This window comes from Hippichthys cyanospilos, chromosome 7, assembly GCF_059441005.1.
Source record: "Hippichthys cyanospilos isolate Australia breed blue-spotted pipefish chromosome 7, RoL_Hcya_1.0, whole genome shotgun sequence".
NCBI classification, from domain to species: domain Eukaryota; kingdom Metazoa; phylum Chordata; class Actinopteri; order Syngnathiformes; family Syngnathidae; genus Hippichthys; species Hippichthys cyanospilos.
Window position 1 is genome coordinate 11,582,157 of NC_142375.1, and position 26,035 is coordinate 11,608,191.

General features: G+C 38.4%; 1 protein-coding gene across 1 annotated transcript in view; it reads left to right on the forward strand.

Moving 5' to 3' along the window:
* Positions 1-484: 484 nt before the first annotated feature.
* adgrl3.1 (adhesion G protein-coupled receptor L3.1) overlaps positions 485-26,035 on the forward strand; it is a 168,895-nt gene continuing 143,344 nt past the window's right edge. The window contains exons 1-2 of the mRNA XM_088419286.1: positions 485-1,072; positions 23,108-23,188. The gene's annotated coding sequence lies outside the window, so the exon portion shown is untranslated. The remainder of the gene's footprint in view (positions 1,073-23,107; positions 23,189-26,035) is intronic.

The window sequence follows — 26,035 nt, forward strand, 5'->3', positions numbered from 1 at the left end:
ACAATACGACAAAACAAACAAACAATTACATACAGACCTATTACAGGAGTGCCTATGTTCAACCCAATCAAGTGGACCTTTGAGGGATATTTCAGTCTTTATTGCAGTAGTAAACAGTATTCGCTGTTTAGACTAGTGGAAAAGAACTTTTGGAGGTTGAATTCCTCTTAATTATTATTATCATTATTTTTTTTTCCAAACGAAAGTACTACACAAACGAACCAGACTTCTTCATACCAGGTCATTCGAGTTTTGCGGAGGGAGGAAGATTTTTTTCTTGTTCTGGTTTTTCAACTCCTCCTTCCCTGTGCGTTTGTGTGTCCACACACGGTAGGTGGAGCCCTAACTCTAGACATCTCGGAGTCTGATCCAGTTCCGTGTTTTCCACAAGATAGCCTACTTGATCGCGCCGCTCTTTCCTTCTCGCTTTTTCTTTCCGTGTGCATCCCCTTGGCAGAAATCATCACCACCTCCCCATCCCTCCTAAAACAAGCCACCCACCCATCGTCAAGCTTACCCCCGCCCGCCTTGCCGCACGAGCATCACGTCGCCGGGCTACACGCTCTCATCCACCGAACGTCCACTTGGCTCCTCGGAAAATAAAAAAAACACAAACCCAACTGGTTTGTCATAGATGACCCTCCGCAAGTGACTTGACCCGACCGCACTGTTTTGGCGCTCGTGGAGCAAAGTCGGCGCAGGCGATAAAGGCGTCTAGGGAAGATAACGAGGGATAGAGAGGAGAGAGAAAGCGAGGGAGGGAGGACGGGAGGAGACAGGCGGAAAGAAATACGCCTCTATCCTCCTTCTTCTGCACACTCCAGCGGACTTCCATCCATCCCTCCTCTCGCGTGCCTCGGGATACCAAGCACGCTACCACACTGCTGCGTTGCAAAAAAAAAGAAAAAGACAAGAAAAAAATCCCTTCTTTACCCCCCATTTTATTAGAAGAGCCGGAGTCAAGTGCAGTCATTTCTCACCTTTTTGCATCAAAGGACTGTACGAGAGAGGGCTGCGTTTCCCCTCTAGTTGTGCACTGGATGTGTATGTATGTGCTCCTGTTGGTGACACGGTAAGCTTTTCATTTCCTCGGTTCAATATGCGGCTCTTCATATCAACCTGTGCGCAGCTCTCAATGAGAATGGCATGACAACCCTGACTTGCTTATGGGAATGTGGCCTGCAAGGCAAGACTTGACCGGTCCCCCATTAGATTGGAGGGGGTGGGGGTGGAGGGGTAGGAGAGTATAATCTAAAGTAGCTATGATATAGCCACCCAGGAGCTTGTATTAATGTCAGATGGTGATACCACCATGCTCAAAACTAAACAATGTAATCACAATACAGTATTCCAGTGGAGGATGGAGCCTGCAGATTATTATTCTGTTCCGCATGTGTCTGCCTCACTGCAGGGTGCATATGCACGGCTCTGTGGCTGTGATGGATGACAGACAGTCTTCATCTTCTCAGCATTTCTCCCATGTTTGCGGGCTGTCATTTGGATATATTGGAATGTTGTAAGGCTGTTTTTGGTGAACACGCGAGTCTTAAAATCATAAGTCAATGCAGATACTTTGTAATCAAAAGGAGTAACCAGCAGGCCAGCGTGTCAATCATGTGGGTTCATGAGTGAAAGCTATGCCTGTTATTTACTGAGGAGGCACCCTGGGTTGTAAATGACCTTGATGAAAACTATCAAAGGTGCACAGTCCCTTCCTTTTTCACAGCTCTTTATCGTCAGCACATAACAACCTGTGTTATCAGAGTCCTTTCTGTATGAAAATGTTGATTGGAAAGCAAACACACCCTTGTATGACCCTCAATGGAAATTTGTCCTGAGTGTGTGCTTGATTTTTTTTTTTTTTTTTTTTGCACTGACCCTTGTGAGTCACTGACCATCCACACTCAGCATTCAAATGACTCTCAGCTTGGACTTGGTGTGCAAATTATTTGTGTGTGTTACAAGGTGCGAAGCCTAGAGTAGGTGACAATGTGTTGACTCGTCTGTCATTGCAACAGCTTAAAAGGAATAAATGTGGCAGGTGAGCAACCCCGGCGGGCAAATGGTCAGTGCTTGTGAATATCTTCTGCTTTGGCTTTTACATGCTACAGCTTCTTTGTTATTTTTTTTCTTCTTCTTTTTTGTCATTATGTAGATTTGCTTCATTGCCATTTTGGCAGCATCTGTTGAAGCGCATGCCTGTACATCTCAGAGGACATCATTATGTTTGTGGATGACATAAATATCACTAAAACATCTGTCAAGAGCACATCTGTTAAAGTCAAAGGGATCTTACCATGCATCACATTCGTTTGTCCCTACCTCTCTAATTCCAGTGTTGTATTTCATATGTAATGTTATTACATTTAACATACAATGATATGATACCTCATAGCAGCATGATTCTATGTTGCATTTAGAGCCAATTTCATTTTTATACAGTAATTCATAAAATGATCATCAGTCATTCAATCCCCCCAAAAAATAATTTCTTTTAATCACACCGCTTTGCTTGTTTTACAAAATTGTTGTAAGCTACATTGAGGAGAGTTCTATGTCAAAATTGCTCTCATGAGATGTCAACTCCGATAGCTTGTTTGCTTAAATCTGTAAAACCATCCAAACTAAAATACAAGCAATTACCCACTTCATAATGTCATAAATTGTACCTAAAAGAGCACCTAATTATTGATTAGTCATCTGTCATCGTTGAATTGCCTGACTTTAAAGTGAACTCACAGTACTTTGCCTTAATTTGTACGAAAACAAAATTACAAATTAATAACTGAATTAAATTTAGGATTCCATTAATTTTACCTTAGCCAAGAGGAGGCCCTATGATGTCACATCTAAATTACATCTCATATTTATTCATAGAAAAACTAATACATGCCACAAAATCATTCTAACGAACAGAAAAATATGAAAAAAAGTGGCCCAACAAAGGTCACCTTTTCTATTATCTTTCTTTGTACAAACGTCTCTTTGACAGCATAACAGTGCAGCATGATGTCATACCTCAGGAAAAAAAAGAAACACTAAACTTGTATGGTAAATGATCTTAAAGTGCGTCTCTTTCATTTCTATTTCATTTACCCATTATAATGCTTTTTTTTTTTTTTTGCATTAAATCTGTTTCCGCGTAGCATCATGATGTCATTACCATTGCAATTAATACAATTTAGTACCAGTTTCACCAACTGCAGCGGCCAGATATTATCCTTCAAAAAGATATATTTTCCATCCATTCCAAAAGCAATACAAAGCGTGAGCCCTTTTTTGTTCCAAAGTGCACATCATCATCCAAACTTAATGGCATTTTAAGAAAACACATATTCCCCTGAAATGTTTAATCCACTCATAATTATGTGTATTGTCACAGAGCATGCTTTGTTCAACCTCACAATGCTAGAAAACATGAAATAATAAAAAAAAGAGATACACTTGTTTAAGAAAGAGATCTAGAAAGTCAAATATTCTGTAACCGACTGAGATTGTTTATTTGCATAATGATAATCGAGATCTAATTTAACAACAATTCTTTTAAAAGACCTTCTCTAATTTTTTGCTCAGTACTTTGGAGGAGGGTTAGTTTGCATAAGTCCCGTAAGCACAGCGTGTAGAATAATGCATTTTTTTCAAAATAGCAAATGACTGAGTTGCATTTTTGCATTGATGGGGATTACGTTGCCAGTAGCCCATTCTCGTGAGGGAAAGAAGCATTATTTCACATTATAGCAGGATGTCACGTCCCACCCAGTTTGGTTTCTTATCTAGAGAACCGAATACATATCTTCAAAATCAAGTAAAATCTAACATTTCTAAAACCCCTTTGTTCAAGGTTAGCCTATGTTGATTTGCTTACTTGATACAAAATTGTAATTGTATTTTCATGTGATTAGAACCACATATGTGTAACTAAGACATGATAAAGAGTTATATTCATATAGCTGCTCAAATAAAAAAATACAAAATAAAGCCGTTCAAAATCATTTGGTGTCATCGATTTGGAAGAGGTCATCGATTTGGTGGAACATTTGACAAAATAATTTCAATGCTGTTATTTTTAAACATTGCTTTTACTAAATGTGCTGGACTCCAGTTACCATCCCATTGTGACATGGAGCAGAATTATCCCGGTCAGTGGTAGATACAGCATCATCTCTTGACACCATATTCGATGAGACAGAATAAACCACACATCTCTACTCCATTTTGCCTCAGTTGATCCAAGCCATGATTAAACAGCATTACAGCTCACACAACTGACACATGATCAATTAATGAATTCATCAATTATCATGCCCATTCCTGGCGAGTGAGCTGATCGTGTAAAGTCCTTCATTTCTCTGATTTCTAATAATTACAGTGCAAAGCTTTTTGCATAAAGTCCTTTTAACACTTTCAGTGCCAGGAGTTATCCAAAAAGGCAGCCCCTGCCGATTTTGAGCATTTTGACACAGATTTCAAGGCCGATAGAATATTGTATTGTTTGACTCTGTACACATAGGTGGCATCATATGAAAGATTGGATCCCATTCTTTACCGAGAAAAAGAAAGTAAGGTTCTACTTTATTCTGTTCTCTAGTAATCGCTCATTGAAAATAGGTCATTTGAGTGACACTAAGCTATGGTGGACTAAAGGAGAAAAGATGTTTTTTTTTTTTTGTGAAAAGATGTTTTTTTTCTGCACAACAGTGACTTTGACATTATTATTTTTTGGTTTAGTTGCATCTGAAAATATCTCAACAGTCCTTTCTTTCATTGAAATAAAAGAACAAATAAAAGAATAAATAAATGCTTAGTTTTTGAATGGGCTATCATTTTCAAATTTAGAATAGATAATTCCATTGGTTATTTTATTGATTAATTGAAAAAGTAGACATAAAACTACCGTGTACAACAGCAAAGCGATTTCACTTGAGAAAGATAATATTTGTACTCACTAACTGGTTTGATAGTTATTAAGGTACTGGTTTGGTTGTTGTTTTCATAAATGGAAGCAGAGGCTTGCAAACGTGTTTTTTTTTTTCTGCTTTTAAAGTTTAATTTCTGTTGAGATGAAGAATCACAGGATTTGGACAATTTTAAGTTAAACAATTGGTCTTTTGACTCAAATATTAAAATAGCTGGAGATTAATTTCATAATCAATTTTTTGTCAAATATTTAATTCATTATTACATGTCTAAATAAGTTAGCGATCAATCAAAAGTGTTGGTTCATCTGTTCATCTGAGTTTTTTTTTTTGTTGTTGTAATTTTGCCATGCTAATCCAGAAACTCTTTGTTTTCTTTGACAAGCTATTTATATCTTTCCTCATGTCATGTATAGTGTATATTTACATTGTTTACCACACCTTAAAATAGCAGCGGTTCTGATTATTATTGACTGAATACAGAATGACAACTGTCTTTGCCATATTACACTGTGAAGGCGTGTCAGCGAGCATCTTAGGTCATGGACTGCAGCAGCAATGTTTCTATTAGTGATGTACTGCATGTGTAGCATTCTCTATAAAATACTGGCCAATGCACTAGAAATGACTGCAACCAAGTACAGTAAGCAAGGACTGCTCTTCTTCCTGTTGGTCTTAATGTCTTTTTTTTAATTAGGTCACTAACTCATTTCACTTGCTGTGATTCACAATGCAGATGGAGCCGTGTGTTGAGGGAAACTGTGCAAATTATGATGGTTGCGCACATTCAGAGTGTTCCACTTCATTGGCTAATGGCTTTGTTTGTTTCAGCGCTGTTAATGCTGCACAATATTTGGTTAGGAGTGTGGAGAGTGATATAACAATATTATATCTGGTAATAGAAGCATCCTGTGATTTGAATCAAAGATTCATAGTCATTTGCCTTGTGGTCTCATTGAAACCCAAAGTAAATCTTTGTCGACGGCATTAACATGTATTTATACGTATAGATACACATTGATTTGATGATGCTCTTGCGTAAATTCAGCTCATTTGGAGCATTTCTGATGACTCACTTTCAACCAGATTTATCCAACGGCGAAACTCAGAGAGGAATGGCGTTCAAAGTCAAAGTCCTCTGTGAAAAAGATGAGATTAGCTTTTGTTGTTTGGACATGGACAACATCGGGTGATCAGTATGATAACTGGGCATCTTTAGCCTGTTGTGTACTGTGTACATAATTATATACCAATTATATGCCAAGCTTGCTTTGTATATTTTAGTAATTGTAAACAGTGCTCTAAGTTGGCTGGTATGCAACGGTACAGTCAATCTCAGCCTCTTAACAGGACTTTTTACGACGTACCGTGATGTCACTTGAGCCCACATAATATCCTTTCTTTACATTTCTCACTTACACTTTGTGATACTCATATGACTCCTTCAGAGCCCCCCCACCCCCCCCCCCAAAAAAAAAAAAAAAAAAGAAAAAAATAGTGAATCTAAAAAACTAAATACAGTGAGCCGCCGGTTTACAAGATTAATCCGTTCTACATTTGGGATCGTAAAGCAAATTCACTGTATGGCGGGCAATCCAAACCTATGTGAATTAGCTAATGTGTGTAAAACCCCAGGTAAAAGCATAAAACTGGTATATACATATTAAAAATTAGTATCAAAATAGTATAATAAGTGCTACTTATGTGTAGTATACATGCATACAATAAAATAACATCTTAAATAAAAAATATATGGAGGATTCATTTACCTTTGAGTGACAGTTGTTGATGTTAATCGTAAAGCGGGATGAATGCCTTGAAGAGAGGATGAAAAAACTCAGTATTCCACATCTAACATGAAAAAAAATGTAAGACAGGGTTGCCTTAACCCGGGGGTCCACTGAACGAGCAAATTCGTTACACTGTCATTGTGGGGCTATGGCACAAGTCTTTGGCATTAGTGGCTAGCTCCTAGCAGTATTGTTGACATGTCCCTAAGCGAACAAGACATGAGGAACATTAAAATTCATTTGCGCATTTCAAAATCAGGCAGAATTTATGTCTCATTACTTATCTATTATAGATGTATTTATCAATTGATTAACACAATGATCTGCTGTAACCATCGCCTAATTGGCATGGCAAAATTCAAACAAGAGAAATGCTGGCACTAATTTGATCTTTCCACTTTTCATGGCAAGTTCAGGTCTAGCACAAAGTATCCTACTGTGAGCATGGGCGGACAGTTCTTTCTCTTAACGTTTTAGTTTATGTTTGCGCCGCTGTGGGTGTGAACACAGCTCACTTGCTTCCCGGCCAATGGAAGCGAAAAAAAGTATGACTCACTCCAAAAGCAAGTCAGTCGTGAACTCCAGTAGAAAGCCGTTTAGCTGTGCCGCATTCTATAAAACCATGTTTTCAGCAGTCAATAGATTTTGGTTAGTGGTCAAGATAATATGTGAAGGGGAAAAAGCAAGCAGGTTTAATGAAAAATTTCCAATACCAGTTCTAATTGGAATAAAAAGCAGCAGGGTCTCACAGTTGAGAGGTTTTGGGACTGAGTCTGGTGCTGATTGTTGAGTATTATTAATGAGACTGAATACTGGAGTAACGGCTCAAGCTCGGAAGCATGAAAATAAACACGAAGAGGCATGAAGTAAGCACAAGAGCTTGTCGACCATATTTAGGCGTTCTGCATTCGCCATATGTTTTCTAACCGCAGGAACCGTAAAAAGTGTTGGGTGGGGCCTTACCCTGGACCAGAATCTCACCCTGACGCAATAATTTGGTGACGGCTTTCAATCTTGACATACTAGGGGAGTGCGTCAAAGCTACAACTCATTATTACAGTAACTAAGAGTGAAGTGAGCGAGTTGCTGCAGTGCAGTTTGTCATGCTCCATTTTCCTCTCCCCTTCTGCTTCTTTTCTTCTCTCCACATTGTCGCCACAGTACAGAGTCTGGGATTTAGGATGTGCTTGATGCCGCCGCTAGATCATAACATCATTCTGGTATTGTGTGCGTCACAACAGCCCCACAGTGGAACCAATAATGCACAGACTGGCTGGATATATTGCATATATTTTTGAACTGCCTGTCTTGCTCTTGAGTCCTCCTATAGATGCTGCCTGTAACACAAACTGAATGTGACAAGAGCGGAAACTGTCAGCGGAATGTTAGGTAGACATTATACATAAGTGGCCCGTGAATAGTCTATAATAAACAAAGTAGTTGTGATGTTTAAGAGGTATAAAATCAGGCATCAAAAGTCTATGAAAACTCATGTAAGTAGTAAAATATTGTTAATGCATATATGGAATTCAGAACCAATTCCCACCCCCAGCAACATTAGTGCACAGAGTCTCCATATGTGGAAAGTGCGGGAGTCACTTACTGCAAACATATGGTGGCCTTATATAAAACACGTGGCAAGATGGCAGTCGCATTTTGCCGAAATGCGATGCAAAACTTATTCTCAAACCATGCGGCGTAACATACTGTATTTTAGGGGAAAAAAGCAGGTAATGTTCAAATGTGTTTTCATAGATGACACCACACAACAGTACACAGGATCTCTGTGCAATGAGATGTTATCAAACACATGGGCTCTAGGGTCCTACTGTTTTTAGATTAGATAGTAGCAAAATGAAATTATTTTTACAGTTCTATCACAGGTACTTTATTTAAACCACTCTAGTTGTATTAAGATGTATCTATTGAGAGCAACTGTTTGACAATAGAGTGGAGCATTTGATATACATTGTTCCCTATAGGAAAGTCTGGAAAAGCAGTGATTTTTCACATTGTAATGTTTCTCATCTTAAGAAGTGTAAACAAATCAATAAGATGCTAAAGAGACTTCTCTAAGCCTCTCCTGAACTTTATTTTATGATTCAGGGGGTGCTTGAGTTGACCAAAAACCTTGGAGCTGATTTTCACAATAACACACTGAAGATCTTTGAAAGGGTCTGCACTCTTCCTGCGGTTAATTTATTATTACATGTGTCGGGTTGAAACGAGTCATCAAGTAATTCGAGTACCCCGGTTTACAAAATGCTTGAGGCATTTAAACTAACTCACTTATTAGTGTACACCTCAGTATTGCTAAACACACTCAAAACACGATGATAATGTCAACTTAAAAATAGAAATTAGTTCACGAAAAAATATGATGCGCTTATATTTTGAAGTTGTTTCCGGCAGCGTGTTGCTGCATAAGAGCTTGACTTGTTTTTCCACTGCGACTGTTGCCTCCGATCGGCTCTTATTAAATCAGGTTCATAATGCAACTAAAACAATGACTTCAGTACACCTACATTGACATATCGAACATGTTACCAGTGCTATCTGCTGGCTCAGGCTTCAGTTATAGCGACATCTAGCATAAATGAGCCCCTGGCTAGCAATGCTTGAGTGCTCCTTATGGGCTGGCATGATAGACATAAATGACGGCTTGGATGCTGACACCTTGACACAGTCGCTCTTCCTACTGATCACATTTTAACAAACCATACTGACTCAGATGTGCTGTTTTGGCAGGCAAATTTGTCTAATAGACCAAAATTCATGGGGAGAGGAGGAGAAGGAGGCGCAAAAAAGTAGTGTGATGCTAAGCACATTAAAAAAAAAAATGTTGGAAAACTAATTGGAAATGGATTGGACTTGATCTTCTGTGAAAACTTTTTTCACTAAGCAAAAACTGTTTTTTTTTTATTTTTAGCCAAATACATACTCGAAATTCTACTTGAACTTTTTGAAGGATCGACAAATAAAAAGATATTATTCCATAGCTACATCTCTACCCTTTTGCAGTAGTTAAACGTAACTCAAAAACCAGGCCTGTAGGTTATTAAAGGTTTAATGAAGCTAAACGTTTGACTGGAGTAATTCAATTACCATTATTTCCTATGGGTAAATCTGGACAATCAGCGTCAGGAAATGGATCGCGTTAAGTCTGAGAGGTTGTTCTGCATTCGTATACGAGCACTGCAATAGTAGTCCTTTATTTACAGCATTTATTTGTTTATTTTTTGCAGAGAAGTATTTTGGGCAAGGGCAAATTATTTTCATTATACTCACTAAGTTAAAAAAAAAGCTCAACACAAGATTGATGGCTATGAGTGACAGATGCAAAAAGCACAATGGGATTGTGAGCTTGAAAAGATAAAATAAATCAATGAGAAGATAAGAGTCCTATCTCAATGCCTGCCAAGCTTTATTTTTATTAGTCAAGGGTTAGTAGAGCTGCAAAGTTCAATATGTTGACAAAGAACCGAGGGGCTGATTTCCACAAAATCACTTTTATCAAGAATCTCTTAAAGAATCTGCTCTTCCTCGGCTCCGGTGCTTTATTCAGCTAATTTATGCGCGTCGAGATAAATGTTTGAGCCTGAGAGACAAAAAGGCGAAGGTTGATTTTTTGCTCATTGAGACAACAAACCTTCCCGCATAAATAAATAGTCACCCTTGGCTTAAACTGCAAAATACTAACTTCATGCTGCGATTATAATATAAAATGCCAATGAGAAAAAGGGAGGCTGGATTTCAAAGCCTTACCGCCCTAATGCGATGATGGTTCCGATTCACAGTCTGAACCCCACTTTAACCTAATTCAAAAGCTTCCTTTTCAAGCCATGAGCGACATCTCTATGCCGTATTGAATTAATGAGGACAGATCCTCGATGGTCTTCTTCACCCAGCGAAAGCACTCGGTCATGTATTAACACATTCTTCCTTCGAGCATCCATTACCCCTCAGAGAACTCTAGTGACAACTCACTTTTCTTCGCACGTGTGAAGCTGGCCACGTCCATAATTCAACCCCATTAAGGTTTCACTCAGTGTGAGCGCATGACGCCATTACTTTGCAACCAGAAGAGACTCCTGGCTGGATAAAGAGGGGCGCACGACTCGGTAGCCGGCTTTATAATCTCAGGACTCTGACTTCAATGGACCGAACCGATGGCCTTGACAAGACTGACCCTGAAGTGAAAGATGTCTTAGTCAGCATAAAGTGTTCAACTGTTGGGAATCCTGGAAAAACACTCCATCTTTTGAGATGTTTGGAGGGAATGTAAACTGTTGGCCAGACGCTTGCTCTCTCCTCACCGAGCTGTGTACAAGTATGTCTGTGTGTTTTGTGTGTGTCTGCGTGTGTCTTTGTGTGTGCACAACTGCTTGTGATACATGTCGTAATCCTGCTCAATGGTTGTATTGTTCAACAGGAAACTGTAATCACACTGTTAAACAACATCTGTGGGGATGCATTGCCCAATCAACTACAAGCATTGATGTTTGGATAAACAAAAGACTATATTCAGCCCAATGACACTGATTTCAATCTACTAATAATACTGAATAATTATGTAAAAAAAAATGACATAAAGAAGATAAAGCATTATTTTAAAGCTGATCTCCATATTGCACAGTCATCGAACTCTTTTAGAACTAGAGATTTTTCAAACCGTTTTTTTTTTTTTTTTACTGCATGTCTGCTGTGGGCGTCGCGGGCCGAGGCCAAAGGGTGATAAACTTTTTGGATCAGATGAAAGAGAAATTTCTATTGAGTATTGTGGTAGTCAGATAAAAATAAAATATATATATTTTAACACTTAACAAATAAGATTAAATAACACATTTCTACTTAATAAAGAAGGACCACATTTTATAAATTTTTGATGAACAACATTTTTTAAACTTAAATTTTAGACAACTTTCTTCTCTTTTTAAAATTTTATTAATTGCAAGTGACATCAGACATACAGTACAGAAAACGCATTTGACACAGCCTGATATGGTCAATACTGTAGTGTTCAGTAGCAACAGCAACCGTGTCATGTTTTTTGTAAGTCTAATGTATAAGAATAGAATGGAATAGATCATTATAGAATTCTTTGATTCTATTCTATTCTATGAGATGTAAAGGAAGCACCAATTTGGTGAGTGAAGAGCTGATACGCCTAAGCACCTTTGGACCACCGGTGGTCCAACAAGCCAGTAAAAAAAAAAAAAAAAAATGGGGCAGTGCAGCGAGGACAAATCTTGTGGCGTTTTAGTCTTGTGAGATCTCATGGTATGAGATCGCAACCCGTCCCTAATACTTCCATTTAGATAAGAATAGTAGAGTCATTTTTATTGAGCTATCTTTTTCCATATATTAGGAACAATATTTACCTTTAAGTATTGTCATGTTACTCCTCTGTAAATGTTCCTACATCATTTGTATGGAAATATTTGGCGTTTGGAGGAATATCAATTCCTGAACTTAATGCTAATTGCGCATAAACCTGTCCATGGGATTTTAAATTGACTGCAAACATGATGTTTTAAAACAAAGTATGTTTTGTATTTAAATATATAATGTCTGTGTAAATGTTTTTGTTGTGCATTTTGTTTTAGTGTTAACTCCAAGTGGGGAGTCATTAAACACTTTAAAGGACGCTCAGGGAGGGTAGAATAACGGTCGTCACACACTTGGACACGCACCATGTTCAAGGTGCTTTCTTAAAGTTGTAACTTGCAAACGGATAACCTACGGTTCAGCACGTTAATTGTTTTTCTTCAAATGTAGTGTTTTAATTATTTTGAGAAGCCAAAATGAAAATCATGATCAATCGTCCATCCCTAGTTCAAAGCCATATACAGCTATTTTCCTTTAACTTTTATTTCAAGGGATAGCAAATTTAATGGGTATAGTTTATGATCCAAATATAATATTTGAAATTGACAATGTTATTGTGCTTTTATTTATTTATGTATTTATTTATTTATTTATTTATTTATTTATTTATTTTTGTGATCATCAGTTTTACCACACCACATCAGTCTTAAATCATTTTGGTGAGAATGTCCACATTTTTATTGTTATTGAACTGAAATTGTCAAGCTTATCAATATTTCACATCCATCATTATATGTGACAAGGTTGTTTTCATTGTATGAGTAAGTAAAATTAAAATTCTGTCCTCAAAATATTTCTTTGTAATGTGAAGATCTTTTCTTTTTTCATGCAGTGGCTGTAGGGAGTAATGGAGGAAAGATGGCTAGTATGCAGTCTTGATGACTTTTAAAAAGTTAAATTATGGTATATTCGAATAAGTGGTCAACATCCTTTTATTTTTTGTGATAATCCTGTTTTATTCAAAAAATTGGATCTGACGTTATTACCATGTCTCAGAAGTTCCCAAAACAACAATTGTGAGCTTTTCTGTAAATTTTCAGGAATAAAAAGCATGTTATAATCCATCTCACTCACTCACTCACTCACTCACTCACTCACTCACTCACTCACTCACTCACTCACTCACTCACTCACACTCACTCACTCACGCTCACCAATTCAAACCACTCTTCTGTCTGCCCTTCATCTTGATCGTTCTCTTTCTAAACTGTCACCGCTCAGTAGAATTACACAAACACATACCTTTCCTCTTAGAGACTCTATATGCTCATCATTGTGGTATAGATCAGGTGCCTTCTCTCTTAACAAGACAAGAAAAGGCAGCTTTATTTGTGTGGTGCATTTCATGCACAAGGTAACGCTGTGCTTCACAATAGCTGAAAATCCAATGTTTAAACACGTTTACAAACAAAGGAATGTAAGACATTGAAAAGCAGAGGAAAGAAAAAAAACACCCTTTGAGACATGGTGAGCAGCTGTGCATAGTGACGCATACACACATAGACACATATGCTCACAGGTCCATGTGGGAGCTGTATGTAGAATGAGTTTTCAAGACTGGAGTGATTGTCAGAAGATAACTCAAAAGGTCTGATGATTATTTTTGTCTTTGATGGTAGTCATTTACTCATTTACAATACACACACTCTAGTGTGTGTGCGCGCGTGAGGGTGTGTTTAACACGTGACTTTGGGCCATCGCCACAGTATTGATGGGGGAAATTCCGAGCTGCGTCGCTCGACCGTTCAACAATCGCATGCTTAGGAGGGCCCCCTTGTTTAGCTTGGAAATGAGTCATCCACAATGTGATGCAACGCAGCAGAGCAGATTTGAATTATGGGGCAATGAACAATGAGGTCACGACAGGGCTGTGGGCATAAATCTCTCTCTGCCGCGTTATAAAGCAGCGTCTCTTATCAATGAGGGAAACAAGAGTCAGAAAAGAACCTGTCCCACTTTGAAATATCGAGATATGTATCAAATCGTTTTTTGTTTTTTTTTTGTCGGAGAGATAGAGTTTGGGGAAATTGCACAATTACAGTACCGACAAGTTTATTCAAATATGTGTAAAGAGACAAAACAAAAGAAAAGTCACAAACATATTTATCCCTCTATTAGATGCACATGAAGGGAATCAAACCTCTAAAAGATACAGTACAAGAACAGTACAAGAACTTCCCATCTGGACAGCCATATAAAAGACACACCTTGTCAAAAGCCGCACTGTAATTTTTGAGAAAATAAATGATTTTAAGTGTGATTTATATGATGTTTAATTTAGTTTTGTCCTCAGACTTTTTGTCATGGCTGGCCTTTGCTCTTCGTGCAATGCTAAATTGCTAATGTAGTCATCATAGTAGCCAGTATAATTTTAACAATGAGCTATTTATTAATATTGTTACAAATTTACTGTTCAAAGCTACTGGCGCTCTGCCCCAAAGCCGTACTTTGGTGGAAAAGCTACAGTATACCAAAGCACTGATCTGGCTTATTTCCTGACCCTGCCTTTTACATGAGCAATTACCCTCATTTGCCTTTGGTTAAAAGCGTTACTTGGTTCTAGGGTATTTTATTTGTCTTCACTGTGAAATGCGTACGGACGACACAGCTTGTTTACTGCTGCTGGCCTTGGACTAATATATAACTTATGAGAAGTTCTTGCTGCAGTGAAACACTCTAGGTTAGCGCCAAGCGTTGAAGAACTGATTTCTGGCAATATGGAACTTATTGATGAGTTTCCCAAAAAAATAAAAGGATCTTGTAATGGCACCGTCTAAGGTCACACTTTTAGTCTCAAAACGATATATCGTTCAACCCTTGCAGCGGTGGGTACGATTTAGGAGCGGCGAGGCGTAGCTCCAATGAACGTAGAGGAAACACTGCGATACATCGTTTTGTTTCAAACTGAGTCAGATCATATTGAATTGCAATCCCACTCAATCGAACAGAATTGAATCAGATTGAATATATTTGTTGCTTTCATTCATTTTTTACACGTAAACATGTTTTAAAATGTACTGCAGTTCTCATGCTCAGCATAATTACACTGCTGCAGTTGTAATGCTACCTTTATTACAAAGTGCTGCAATGCCATTTTTTTTTTTTGTGTTGCCTCTTGTGTATCCACCCAAATGCATCCTCTGATATTTTCCGTGTCTTTTTCCTTCTTCAGCAAATAGTCCACAATCAGGACCTGATGTAATACCATCATCCCCAGGCCCCTCTTAAATTTCCTGCTTACTGGGCTTTTATTCTAACTGCATTACATACATCTTCTTTCTATCTGTACATCTGGTTCTTTTTAGTCTTAACCAAGATCCAAAATAAAACTTATGTTTATGTCATTTAAAAGTGAATTGGAGAAAATAACAATAAATGTCATTTACGTGCTGGTGGATGGTGGCACGCCTGAGATGGAAATCGACACGGTGGCATTTTCATTCCCTGCTTTTTGAGAGGGAGAACATATGCCAGGGAGTATTGATTGGGAGCTTACTTGATGGTGCGCTGTGATTGGTTGAGGATGAGGAGGATGGCGAGGCGGTCATGCACGATGGAACAAAGATATTATCAGATGCAGTCATGATCAATGCTTTGATATTCATTTGCGTTGTTTGGCTTTGGCCACTCAAGCTCCTGTGCTTGTCTGAAGTATAAATATAGCACGTTGTTGGGCCTAAGGTTAAATCGCCTTTGACTAACTAATAAATAAGAGATTTGTGATGAAATTAGCGATGTTACTTTTAGAACACTTAGCAGCAGGTGATGTTAAAATAAGCACAGTGTTCTAGTCTTAACTGAGGACAAGTCGGTCATGCGAGATAAAATCAAACATGGCCCTTTACATGGGATGTGCCCGTGCCCGTCACAGTCCCCCTGACGTATCTTCTGCCTTGTGTAATATCATCATTTACGCCACCTGAGTGTTTTTTTGCAACGGGGCTGATAGTGTCACACCAAGACGGATGGGCACCGCTGTGGCCTGCAGGCTTGTAGCAGTACCTCTCTAGGACCAACACACATTCTAAACATGTGAGAAATTGGTTTACACGCCGAGCCTCCTGATTGGCTTTTTGCCCAGATGTATGCTAGATGACACGGCATCCGTTACATGTGGTTGTCAATTTTCAACCAATCAAATCAAAATGTCACAAATGTCATTTCTTCAGATTGAAGTCAGGACTCTCAAAAATATTGTTTGTTCAGATTGAAGTCAGGATTCTCATCTCAATACGTGCAAAATAAAAAAAGAGTAAAAAGAGTGGTCCCAAATTCCTCCACACATGCCTGAAACAAGATCACCAATTATCACAAATGTTTGACTTCAGTTATTGCTGCAGAAGGCGGCACAAGTTGTTCAGGTGGTAATCACTTTTTCACACAGGGTCAGATAGGTCTGAACCCTCCCCAATCATCACTTTCATTGGTTTAAAAACTGCTTTCCATATATCTTTGGGTTGTCACGGTCAGACGGGGACAAATACTTTTTCACTGTACTTTATATTGGACCCCAACAGCTATATATTTTTTTAAATTAAATTGGGATTTTTAAAGGATTGGTATGACATGGTGCCTTCAGGTGCTCATATTAGTACAAATTCAGAGAAAATGGCAGTGGTGATGGGGTGTCAAATTGGTGATTCACTGTTCAAAAACTTGAAGGTAATGGCACTTTATTTCAAATGTGTCTTGTAACTATGCTAAGTTGGAACCAATAATTGTCCAAAATGCCTTGTGAAGCTGGATAGTTAAGATTCAGGTCTTGCCTGACCCCTGATAAATTCATTAATTGATTAAAAAAAAAAAAAAAAAAAAAAGTATAGTCCAATACCGCTGTCTGTAAAATTTATTGCCGGAGTGGGATTGATTTGATTGTGTGTGGGTATGTATTGAAAAGTCTCATTGTATTGGTGCTGAGTGCTGTTGATTACAGTTCACTGAGTCACAATCACTGGACAAATCAAGCCTTTTTAGTTTAATCACACCACTACCCTCCCTTGCTCTTTCACTCTTTCACATATTAATTTGGGACACACTGACAAGTCTTTAATTTTACGCTTGACTTTGCCACATATACGCATTACTGGTCCATATTGCTTATCCCTTGTGTATGTTAGCTCTTCAAGCAAAGGGAAAATGTGGTGGCCTCATAATAAACATGACCGCACCCTTTAAAAGAGTGTGACACATGTGTGCAGTCGTCATCCACACAGTTTTCGGTATCTTATAGCGGAATCCGTTGTCGAAGGCATAATTCCAAAGGGTGTTGTGCATGAAACAGTATCACGTGCTGTACAGTTATCGTAATTACAAATAGTGAACTTGTGAGTAATGAGGGTTGTATGGAATTTTAGAACAACCACTGCCTCTAGTAACAGATTTTTTTTTTTTACTTTGAGAAAAGCCCAGTCATTGTTATTTTCCATTTATTTGAGGTGTACATTGAAAAGATGGATTTGATCCAGGCATTTTATTCTCTTCACGCTTCCATGACCCATATCCAGATTGTTGCCACTTGAGAGTGAAAAATCTAAATGGTGTCACTTGAGCTAAAGTCCCGGTGCCCTTGTTTTCTGGTAAATGAAAAGGTGAGTGTGTTTTTAGACGTTTTCCATCCTCACATGCTGTCTGACCTGTAATCGAAGAAAGTGTTCAACCCTGTGACTTATTTATTTTTTCTGGACCACAAGACTTTGACCTTTGGGAAAGCAAATGGGACCAATGGGAAAATTGAGACGATGTATCATCCTCACATTGGTTTGATTAAAAAAAACTGACCTTTAGATTTATTATTGAGAAACCCTGGAGAAATGTATGTTTTAATCTTTCTTTCTAAAGAAACTGTGCAATGGGGTTAAGGTTAGGGCAAGGTTGTGGTTATGGAAAAATACATTGTTTTTAAAGTTAGGGTATATTGACTGCAAGTGTGCAGTAGCAAATGGCGGACAACAAACCCATCTGCCATCAACAATCACCAACAGTAGTGTGGATGACAAAGACAAAGAGGCGTGTCTTGAAACTAAGCAATTGTGAAAGGTTTAAGGACATCTCTGTTTAGAAATTTGAAGTACAGTACTACTGTTTTAAAGTGTTTCTCTTCTGGCAGCAAACCAAGCAACAGTGCTCAACTAATGTATGCATGAACTTTTGCAGTGGCTGCAGCTTTAATCTAGTCATTCGAGCCCCCCATGCAAACGAGTCCTAATGAAAAATCTCATTTCATGCCTTGTACCAACCTGTTCCTTTCGCACCTACGCATTTAGATCACTTTCTTTCCACCTCTGTTCCTCCATTCGTCATTCATTGATCCCAGCATTGTTGACCAGCTCAGTGTGAATAATGCATTCTGTGTTCTGAGAGAGGCCAGACACAAATTAAGATGCTGCATGGGCGGGCGGTGAGGATGGAGGAGGGTTGGGGGTTTCACGCCTTACTCATTTCTTTCACTGATTTCTTGCTCCTGGCACTTTCTCCATCATCAAGTTCATGCATACAATCATGGGGCGTACAAGACATGTGTATTTAGGGCTATGTGTGCATTTGCGCAAACTGTGGACAGTGAAGGCAACCTTTGTTGCAGTCTCTGGCCACTCAACCAGAAAGGTATTGCTCATGGCCTCTTGTACTGCCTAATAGACACAATTACTGCACAGCCCTGCTGGAAAGCTCCATGAAGGTTGCGGCAGTGATGCTGTGTGGATATTCACATCTGTTAAGATGCTGAGAGATAAGCTTTCACATTGTATGCAATAAAAATGTTTTTATTAAGAATGGGACAAAACATCGATTTGGCAATATATCACATTGTTATCTCTCACAGCACTGTATTGATACACCACCGTAATTATACTGTCCCTGCCCGATGTCAAAGTATGTGCCGTTGTGTGGTTTAATGGAATGTGAATCTTGGTGTTAGCCGGCAATTTCTAAACGATCAATGAAAGCCTGTCTTAATTGGCTCGCTCTTCTGTTGAATAATGGTGTTTTGAGTTAGTGATGGACAAAAAGGTAATGACTGAGAAAGTGCTGAATCAATTCTGATTAGAGCACATGTCAAAATGGGTGGGTATTTTCACTATTAAGTTTAATTGAATTAAAATGTATGCAAATTTTAATTTATACAACATGATTTTATAATGCACTTTGTGTCAACATATCCTTTTAGGAACCATCTGTCAGTAAAGCTTTTATGAGGCAAGACCCATCTTAAACATTTCAAAACGCTCCATGGACAAATGTGCAAAATGTAAATAACAGGATATGGTCACAAGTCCACAACAATCTGCACAAGGGCAAAGACAAACAACAACAACAACAAAACTCATGGGGAAAAATAAGAAGGTTTGTGAAGGGGCTGCAGGTGGGAGAAGATCACCTTCCAAGGCTCAACTGGCTGCAGTGGATGCCTTGGTAAGGTAACAGTGCAGTACTAAACAACGTACACAAGAATAATAAGAGTCCCTTATGAAGATGAAACATTGCAGGATGACACCTTTAGAGAAGAAGGTCCTTCTCAAAACCAGCCGTGGTTTGTCCATCTAGATAGCATCAACTTTGTGCATGTAGCCCATCTCATATATTGCTCTGGTCATTTGATGCCCGTCCATGTAGCGGCATCCAATTTGGGTTTGACCAAGCCGGGAGAAGAAAAATATGAAATGGCAGTCAAACATTTGTAAGTGTATAAAAGTCAGTCTTTAATCGGGTTTTAAACATTTCTCTCGACGTAGTGCCTCTCTCACTGAGTAGGGCATTCACACTGGAGCCCGAATAGAAAATGCTACAGAACCTGCGTACTTATTTTTGGCTCTCAGAATCACCAATAAAGAGGAATCTTGTGACAGAAGGTTTTGGGATGGAACATACAGTAACACTAAATCAACAAGGCTGGAGGGTGCTAAGCAATGTGATAGTTTGTAAGTGATTAACAAGACCTTAAAATTGCATCATAAGCCAATGCAAATTGGCTAGTATTGCGGTAATATGAATATGGCCACCTGTGAAAGATAATTTACTATCAATCAAAACAAGATAAAGGGTGGATCATTAGTGTGTGTGTGCGTGTTTGCTATTTGTGTTCTGAGGCTCAATTGTTTTAGAGATGCAGTTCTAAATTTGACATTTCCTGCAAGATGGTCAAAGTTGAGCTCAGAGAAGCTCACGGCTCACAGAATAATAGCAGCGACGTCACGGCATTGCCTCAAAATTACCTCAATCACTAATGGTTCAATCAATGCTCTGATGTCATCTCTATTCTGGTCACAGCTCCTATGGGTTATATTTAGAAGGTTTGTATAATGATTGCTATGAAAGGGTAGGTATGAGGGGTGGGCCAAAAAAATCTATTCTCATCAGAATCAAGATTCTCATTTACTATGATTTAAATCTATATAATATGTCCCTAAATTGATATTACGTATAAAATAAAATGTAACCGCTCCCTGTCACTTCGTGCTGTGCCATGACGTCACCACGCAATCCGCTCTGGAATGCCAAGCCGGCGCGCATGGCGCACAATAACAAACAATCGAGGGAATTCAACCGGCCTGTCCTCATTGTAAGCAGTCTTGTCGCATTTTGCAAACGAACGCCGCATGGCCGCAAATGTGACTGCAACGTTTCACTTCGCTGTTAATGAAAGGAGTTTAGGCATTAATCATGGCTATTCTTTACTCCCATCATGTTGAAGCCGTGGTAAATCTTTTTGCTGCCTTCCTACTAAATGTTGTCTATTCAGTAGTAAGTAAAATCTATTGAATAGGAAGGTGGATGTCGTTGATCGATTTAATACATCAACGACACCACGAGTTCACGGCTATCCTCACATTCATTTTATTCAATCTCCGTCTTATTTTCCCACCCTGTGCAATTCAGATGGACAGATGTGAACACAACACACAAACTCTAGTGCAGATCAAATCGGCAAGTGAGAGGTGTTCTCGGTACAGTTCCAAAAACATTTAAGTGACTTTTGCATATAATGTGAAACTCATCTAGGCAAGGGACTTTACATTCTAAGGGTAAGGTAAATTGGGCAAAAATATCACGGTATTGCGGTATCACGGTACTGTATTCAAAATACAGCTTTAAAATACATAATTTTAAAGTATTTTTGTCAAATTGCCATTTTTATACAGTATAAAAACGGTTTTACTTTTAAACAAAATATATAGTACAAGATTTGTTATAACAAACATTAACCATGCTTAATTAAAATAATTGTCAAATATATGTACATAAAAATCAAAACAAGGCTTCAATGAGTAACAGTGGCTTTGCTCTGACTTCTCTGATTGAACACATCCAGTTTTAACACAATCCAGATTTAACACATCATTTTTACTGAAATATGTGCACCTAGAATAAAAATAACAATATTTTAAAAAAGATCAAATCAGTCATTTAACTACTATGTGTATCGATTACTAGTACATTGTGTATTTCTGTCATTTTACACTGACTATTTACCCTACTCACTCAAACTCACAAAAACAACCTCTCAGTCTCGCTTTCGCTCGCTTACTACAAGCTCATAGCTCACTCCCAGTGTTGCTTGCTCATTTTTGAAAGGCGAAAACTTCACAGACAGCTGACTTTGTTTGCTTGGAGGAGGGCAAAGGAATTCGTCCGCCTTCCTGACCCACACTTTAGCTTGACAGACTGCTCGCGTCCTACCTCTTGCGATAGCACATAAAAGGCTGTGTGAAAGTAGCGTATGACAACCTGTTAGCCATGTTACTTGCTGTAGTTAGCCAGAGTAACAAACTTAATATGGTAATGAAGATGACAAACCAGGAAAAGTTGCCCTTTCAGGCAGATGACACGGAACAGAAAAAAAAAAACGTACAGGTTTGGAGAGACTTGGACGATTTTAAATAACCGTAACTTCTTAAATCGCAATATACTGTATCATCCCATGTCTAAAGCCATTTGACCTCAGTCAGCTCTAGCCTGCTTATAATTTTATACATTTTTGCCATTATCGGCTTTGTAGCTAGTATCTCCTTGAATCCCTGATGCAGAATGTAGGCATTGGTGCACAACATTCACAATTGCATCAACAGCTCTGCACTTCAGATAACATTAAAAAAAAAAAAATCAGAATAGAATACTGATTAGATGTATGTGTCTGCTGGAGCATATCAACATTTGCTCCATTCTTTGTTTTAAAGGTCTGATAGCAGCACATTTATCACCACACAAATGACCATAATGTGTTTTGAGTCGTGCTTTTTAAGTGCACTCGGCAATTTGTCGGTGTATTGTACGCTGCTATCTTGTTCACATTTATCAGCAAACATCCGTTTGGTTCCATTTTGTGTTGCTTTCTTTGCTTATCACTCACTAGTGAATAAAGCAAACATTCCTGTTTACAGTCTTGTGACCAAATAGAGAATAGAGCATTGTGTGGTTTCCCTTGAAATGTCGACTGCATGATCACGTGCCGAACAAAGGTGGACTTGAACCCAGAAAATGATTTGTATTGGAGAAAGCAAGCGACAGATGTGAAAGAAGCCTAACTGAATAAATGCTACTTTGTGTGCTCAGAAAAGAACTGACAGTTTGACTGACTGAAAAATGGACTCTGGTGTTTGTCAGAGAAACGGCACTCATTTAACTCAATTGTCCCAGCAAGAGATAAAGCATCAGCGTGGCGATAGGCTATTACGTCGTTATGGACTTTGATACCCTGTCACTTAAGGCGTCGCTAATGGCAGGGAATGCCGACACACAAGGACCTTGTGCACACGCATCTCTGCAAACCCTAAACAAGCAATCGGTAGAGAAAATGGCCTTGTGCTTCTTGACTTTGAGTGGCTTATGGCTATTCAAACAATCTGGAGGGTGCCATTATTCTCACAGTGCACACCATATTCACTTCACATTATGGCTTTCTGTCTCTGTTGTGAAAAATGACTTGAGCTTAACTTCAGTGAGCTCCAATAACCTCCTCTACCTCCCACTATCTCTTTGCTTTATCATTGTTCTTTCTCTCTCTCTCTCACTCTACAGGACTTGGACGTCCAGCTGCCAGTGAGATGTGATTCCCTGGGCATTTATATCACTTTGACAAAGCAAAGTGTGCTATAACAGGTAGGAATGCGACAGTGTGTGTGACCATGGGATTGATCATTTTGTGTGAGTGTGTGTTTTTTTTTTTTTTTTTGAGAATTTGAAAGGAAGTTGTATAGAAATATAAGCACTACTGGTTTAATTAGCAGCTGAATGATCAGTCGATGCATCACAAATATTGCTAACATTTCCTATCACAACACAAACAGGACATGCTCCAATGATTGAGCTACAAGTTATGCTATGATTTTATTGTGTCACAGCAATTTTGCTAATACTGTTAGCATATTATTAGAATCGTGTGTCGTTCTTCTAGTATTTTATACAAAATCATATATATATATATATATATATATATATATATATATATATATATATATATATATATATATATATATATATATATATATATATATATATATATATATATATATACTGTATATATATATATTCTTACTTATTACTGTCATTCCAAAGTACAGTAATTTTGTTACATTACTCCACTACTGTATTTCAAATGTAAGCCATTACACTACTATTGCATTACTTTTACTCTCAACAACATAACTAAAAATGTGGATTTAACATTTTAAATGTAGCTCATTATGCTCAGTACACATCTAGTGGAAGTTTGGTTTAAGCCTAAAAACAGTACAAATAATCTAATCTGTATTGTATTGTAAACATTTAACGAGAAGGTACAGAAGCTTGTTTTTTGTATTTTAATCCCTTGATTATCTTAGTTTCACAGCATTAGTGATGCATTATTCATGCTTTAGGCAGAAACAATCCGTTTCACAATTTCAATGTTAATAGTCAAAATCAAATTCACTTGACTAGATTGGGGTCAGAAAATTCAAGAATAGATGTTTTCGGTGGGGAGGTTAACGTTAGCCACTAGCCTACATCATCGTTATGTTAAACGTACTGTTTTTCTATGCTTCATCTTGATACACATTGATCAGAACAATTCAAAGACTATTATCGATAGGATCCCGCTGAAAAGATTTCTAAACGCTGGCCAATCTGCAGTGGAAAATCACAGCATATCTTCTACGTACGACAAAGCCCGCCACGAGTCGCCTAACCCTTTGAGGTAGACGTGGCATCCCTGAGCGAGAGAACGATAATTTTGCCTGCTTTGTTTTATTCCCGCTCTCAATCCTCCGTGTGTTGTCTTTTCGCTAACTTCACATTATTATGGCTCCTCTCTAAACGGTTTGTCAAATTACCCATACTATTTCGCGAAGTGGACAGCTCTTTAGATGTCACACACAAAGTGTTCCTAACTATATTCTTCTTGTCTTTATCTCTGACGATCTGAAATTAATGGACGTTTTCCCATCTTGCGTGCGTATTGTCCATATTCAACCTGTCTACTGCTGCTGCTACACTACACTCATCCCTGCTGTAATAGATACTAATAAAAGTACATACTGGTAGAAATAAACATTTTGCTCTGGATTTTTCTCCGATCTTGCTGAGTTTTTGGCAAATTTGGGGGGAAAAAAAACAACACTGAGTTAAAAGAGCATTTCTGTACAATCAAATAACATACTCCATTTTCAAGATGCGATGAATCAGCAATGGATCACTACAGATACTTGCATCTTTTTTACTGTGCAGGCAAAGTTTCAAAATAGCATTTTAATATTATCAAGTCAGAAATATCAAAGTTAACCATTACCAACCTAAGTTAACCAAACTCTGTAAACCCTATTGTAATTTTACAATAATTTGTGTCACAGATGCTCATCAATATTCATTTTGGCATTAATCTTTAAAGGTTAAAATCATAAGCAATCGTAAAAAAACACATAATTGAAAACAAAAATTCAATTTACATGAAATGACATCATTTTAAGTACAAAAATAATCCAAAATCGTATTTCTTGAGACAGCAGGCCAAACTCACAATATGTCTATCCATCATAATTTTAAACTCTACTGAGAGAATGAGTCACAATGGTTTTTCCACACACAGCATTGGCTGGGGGCATAGTCACGAGAATCTACCCACGCACCTGGTATACTTTTTTTTTTTTTATTTTGCTGAAGCTACTGTATGCATGATGATGATATTTTTTTAAGGACCCGAATTTGACCCATTGTTCTCTCTGGAGATCTCTGGGCTCCATCTGTGCAGAAAGTGCACTAATTGGCCCGACAAATGTGCCCTCTCAGACTGGTAATGCAATCAGATGTGACAGTGTGATGTGAGAGTACACAAAATAGCATGCAATGTGCAGAGCTCGTTACATACAATAGAACAGTCTCGATTTTCTATTTTTCCCTCTGTTTGGAAACGGAAGTGTTTTTCAACATCTAAATAAAGCAACTTTAACAAAGTATGATGAAAGTACAGCAAGAAACAAATTGAGTTGAACAAGTTTAACAGCAAAACAACACAGAAGCTGCGCCATGTGTAGCACAGACAGCCAAGCAATAAATGTTCATTAGTTGTTAACTTTTTAGAAGCGACTCAGCCAATATGATAATTGGTGACAGATGTTTGAGGCGCCTGTTTGCAGATGTTGTTATGCTGGATTAGGAATCGCCACGCTTTTCACGTCCAATGTAAAGGCCACATTACCGAGTTTGGTCACGTGGCGTGGAGAGGATGATCATCATCAAGTGGCTGTCGCTTGGTCACAGTGGCCCAGTGCGAAAGACACAGATTTACAGAACACAAAACTGCATCGGTAATGGTTTCATCGCGGCTCAGTGGCGCAGTGGTCTGCCTCACACTTCAGGGACCCCAGTTCAAGTCCAGTGGAATTACATGAGTTTGCATGTTCCCCCTGAGCCTGTGTGCTCTCTCCAGGCAATTCAGCTTCATCCCTCACTCCAAAAACATGCATGTGAGGT